Genomic DNA, 5,034 nt, shown 5'->3' on the forward strand with positions numbered 1-5,034 from the left:
CTGCTTGGGATTTTGTGTCTGTTTCTCTCTCTGCCCCCACCCCACTCACACTCTGTGTGTGTGTCTTTCTCTCTCAAAAATAAACATTAAAGAAAATAAAAATAAAAAATAAAATTTTATCAAAATCCCAATGATACTTTTTGCAGAAATAGAACAATGCATCCTAAAATCCATACAGGAAATCAAGGAACCCAAGTGGCCAAACAATCCTGAAAATAAAAGAGCTCGTGGAATGAGAGCCCCTGATTTCAAAACCTACCACAAAACTACAGTGACTGAAACAGTGTGAAACTGACCTCTAAGTCAATGGAACGGAAGAGAGAGCCCAGAAATAAACCCTCACATATACAGTCAACTGCCTTTTGACACGGGTGTTGGGGACATTCAAAGGGGAAAGGACAGTCTTGTCAACAAATGGCGTGGGGAATGCTGGGTGTCCACATGCAAAAGAATGAGGTTAGCCCCTCACCTGACACCACAGACAAAAATTAACGCCAAACAGATCTACGACCTAACTGTAAGAGCCAAAACTATAAAACTCTTAGAAGGGAACATAGGGCAAAAACTTCATGACACCAGATTTGACATTTATTCTTGGATAGGGCACCAAAGTTACAGGGAACAACAAAAAACAGACACACTGACTTCATGCACGTTGAACAATTTTGTGTATCAAAAGACACTATCAACAGAATAAGAAGGCAACCCATAGAATGGGAGAAAATATTTGCAAATGTGTATCTTATAAGGGATTAATACTCAGAATCTATAGGGAACTCCTAAAACTCAACAAAAAAAACAACCAACCTGATCAAAAATGGGCAAAGAACTTGAACAGACCTCTCTCCAAAGAAGACACAATTAGCACATGGAAGATGCTCACCTAACACCCACTGGGATGGCCGCTCCTCACAGCGAGGACACAGGGAGAAGACCGTCTACCAAGCAGGAGGAGGCCTCGCACGACCTCGCAACCTTGGACCTGCCAGCACCTCCATCTTGCACGTCCGGCCTCCAGAACCGTGAGAAGCCCCGGTCTACGGTGTCCTGTGGGGGCTGCCCAGGGGGAGTGAGACAGCTCGTCTTCTACTCTCTGTGATATTAATTACGTACACGCCACGTGTACCAAGTGGAGGCGTGCTGGGCTGGCAGCTTCTGAAGCACATTTGTTTTTGACTCGCCGACAGTGCCCAGCAAGGTGCCAGGCAGGCCACAGGTGCTCACTGTGTGCGGGAGGGAGGACGCAGGGCTTGAGGAGGAACCTGCGCTCCCAGCAGTGAAATCAGCATGGGGACGGACACGGGGCTGGCCGCAGCGAGATCCTGGCTGGCCGCCGGCAGGCCACAGGTGCAATGAGCAGTTCTCCCCGCGAGGAAAGAGAGGAAAGAGCCCGTGCCCTTAGAGCCCTCCGCATGCGCCGTCCCACTAACCAGCCGCAGAGCGGGGGAGGCAATGGAGGACAAAGGCTCTTTCTCTCAGGTTTCAGCAGCTCCGTGGCCTGCACCCAGGAGGAATTGGGTGACAGAATGGGTCCCACCAGGGTCCTCGGGAACCACCCTGGCCCCAAGGCCACATGTGGTTTTGGGGTTCCTCTGGGGAAGGAAGTGGGGAGAAGGAAGAAAGCAGCCCTCGGGGCTTTGTCCCACAGCCACCTGCTTCTCACTGCTTCCAAGTGCATTTGGGGTTTGGGCTCAGCACGGCCTAAGGCTTCAGAAGCTCCCAGAAGTTGACATGTGGATTGCCAGAGCAACCTGTCTAAAAAGGAGCATTTCTACAAGAGTGGGTGTCTGTGCATCTGTCTCAGGCTCTCTCCCCTGCAAGCATTTGAGGTGACATCCCGCTCTGACAGTCCCAAACGAGCAGGAAAAAATTCACATCTCGGCTCAAGATGCAAGCAGGAAACTCAGTTCTGGGGACACCTGCTCTGTTCAGGGTCGCGGGGCTCATACGAATCGGGGGCCAGACGGCAGTGGGAGGGAAGAAGGCAGCAGGGGTCGGAGATGCAGGGTGGGCTCCCACGGAGCTGCCCCAGTTTGGGAAGCACGCCCCTCCGCTGCTTCAGGTTTCCCTGATGCAGCACAGACATGTGACTGCCCGAACGGTGTGCCGGCGTGGGACCCGGGCCCTGAGCCGCCCTGGCTCGCCTGTCAGAGTTGGCGCCGAGCAGAGGGAGGGAGGCAGGCGGAGTGCCCACCATCACACCGAGATGTTCTTCCCCACTTTCCCGTCTTCGGGTTTCACGGTGTGTGGGCGACGTCTTCCTCAATGCACTCACCTTCAAGGAGAGGAGGTGACAGCTGGAGAGGGGATGGCGTGCGCACGGGCAGGACCGCGGCTGGAGAGGGGGCGACGTGCGCACGGGCAGCCGGGAGGCTGGAGAGGGGGCGGGGTGCACACGGACACCCGGGAGGCTGGAGAGGGGGCGGCGTGCGCACCCGCACAACCACGGCTGGAGAGGGGGCGACGTGCCCACGGGGAAGGCTGGAGAGGGGGCGGCGTGCGCACGGGCACCCGGGAGGCTTCAGAGGGGGCGGCGTGAGCACGGGCAGGACCACTGCTGGAGAGGGGGCGACGTGCGCACGGGGGAGGCTGGAGAGGGGGCGGCGTGCGCACGGGCACCCGGGAGGCTGCAGAGGGGGCGGGGTGCTCACGGGCAGGACCACTGCTGGAGAGGGGGCGACGTGCGCACCGGCATGACCACAGCTGGAGAGGGGGGCGGCGTGCGCCCTGGCAACCGGGAGGCTGGAGAGGGGGCGGCATGCGCACCGGCAGGACCACAGCTGGAGAGGGGGCGGCATGCACACGGGCACCCGGGAGGCTGGAGAGGGGCCGGCGTGCGCACAGGCAGGACCGCGGCTGGAGAGGGGGCGACGTGCGCACGGGCAGCCGGGAGGCTGGAGAGGGGGCGGGGTGCACACGGACACCCGGGCGGCTGGAGAGGAACCCGGGAATCCAGGCTCCGGCAACTGAGTCAGTAGCAACGGCGAACTTAATGGTAATCGTAGTGGGCAGCACCGATCCTAACCAGCTTGATGCAAGTCACATGCACACCTGTAAGCGCACGCTCGCTCCCCGAGAGGCCTCGTTACCGCCTCAGCTTATTGTGATCCGGCTCAGCGTCTGGATGTGAGGGTCTGGTCACTTGCAGCTTCGTCCTTCCAGAGGGGACGCCACTTATCCGTCTGGTGGGTGGCTCTCGCACAATATGGGGCCAGTGGAGTGAAGCAGGGAACTCCCGGATCCTTGCAGGTGAAACAGCAAGGAGCCGCTGCCTGAGGGCGGGGTTCTCGGAGCTGCGCGATGAGTCTGTGGGTCCCGACGCGGACGCGCAGCCTGGCGCGCAAACCTCTGCCCGGGCAAGGGCCCTGCATGCCGAGCCAAGTGTAGTTGAGAGACGAGCAGGCTTAACGTTTGTGAATTGTGAGCTAGGTCTCTGTTCTTCCTAGATTTCTATAAAACGGCGAGGCTGCATAGGATTTTCCTGGCATGACGTCATAGCAGGCAAATGGTCCTCAGTGCCTTCCTGATACCCGTACTTCCCCTCTTTAAAAAAATTTTTTTTTTCTTAAGTTTATTTATTATTGAGAGACAGAGCACGAGCAGGGAAGGGGCAGAGAGAGGGAGACACCGAATCCAAAGCAGGCTCCATGCTCTGAGCTGTCAGCACACAGCCTGCGGAGGGGCTCGAACTCATGAGCTGTGAGATCATGACCTGAACTGAAGTCAGCCGCCCAATGGGCTGAGCTGCCAAGCACCTCGGCTGCCTCTCTTTCTTGAAACAACACCCCCTTTTTGTTAGAAATGGGAGCAGCACTGTGCCCAGACCTAACTAGCAGATAGTAAATGGTCTAAGAAAGTCACAGTGACCTGTTCTCAATGTTCCCAGCTTCCCTTGCAGCTGCAGGGGAAAGAAAAGCTTTTCCTCTACGCTCTTAGTAACGTACCTGAGGCCTGCAAATTAAACCGACAAAAGACAGATTAACAGCAGAAGAGGCATACAATTTTTGTTAATGTTAATATTTTTATATGCCTGGGGGCTCCACAGCAAAGAAGGGAAAACCCCAAAGAATCGGTTAGACTCAGGGACTTAAGCACCATCTTAACAAAGGCCAATACATTGTGGAGAAGTGACCAGACAGTGGAAAGGAGGCTTGCACTTCTCGGGCTGATAAATTATGGGAAGATGGCTAACAAAAACATGCGGGAAACTAATGGTCGTTAAGGAGAGTTTAGGAGAGTTTCTTTATGCGACTCGTCTTGGTACCACCTCCAATGATTAGGGCTGTTTTCCTCTCTCTGGTATCGAAGAGGGGGACGCTTGGACAAAGGAAGTGTATGCTCTGCTCTTAGGGAGACAGGGAGAGGACAGAGAGCTCTTCCTGCGTCTGCTTTTTTGCCACTGTCTTCAGCTTCTAATAATTCCTATATCAAAGTGACATATTGTAGTGTGGCACATTCTGATCCCTTTTGCATCTAAGGGTGGCCATGTGACCCAGGTATGGCCAGTGGAACTGTTACAGAAACTGGTCTGGATCACCCGGCAGAAGAACCAAGCGGCACTCGGAGATCTTGGAAGGAAGGAGGTTTATTTACACGGGTGGGCCCAGAGGAGATCATTCTCCAGAGATCTGAGCCCAGGGCATCTACAGAGGGGACAATTTATAGTCTGTTACTTCCGCATTTCTCATTAGGAGTAATTTAGTGCCTGAGGCAAGCAGGGTGGGAACTGGAACGCAGAAGGGAAGCCTTTAGGCAGGGACTGCAATTCCCTTATCAGTCCTGTCGCTGTCATAGAACAGATTTTTCCCTAACAGAACCAAAAGACCAGTTGGATGTAGGTGTTCCTGATAAAAGAGGGTGGGTGTGCCTGGGTCAACCATTCTTCCTCATTTTTCTTGTCTGGGATGCAGATGTGATGGCAGGAAGTACAGCAACCACCCTGTGACCATGAAGCATTAAGCAAGAGCCAACATACTAAAGATAGAGGAAGAGAAATCCATGAAGGGTTTGGGTCCCCCAGTGGCATTGCTGAGG

Source organism: Prionailurus viverrinus, chromosome B1 (assembly GCF_022837055.1).
Source record: "Prionailurus viverrinus isolate Anna chromosome B1, UM_Priviv_1.0, whole genome shotgun sequence".
In the NCBI taxonomy this organism is placed as follows: domain Eukaryota; kingdom Metazoa; phylum Chordata; class Mammalia; order Carnivora; family Felidae; genus Prionailurus; species Prionailurus viverrinus.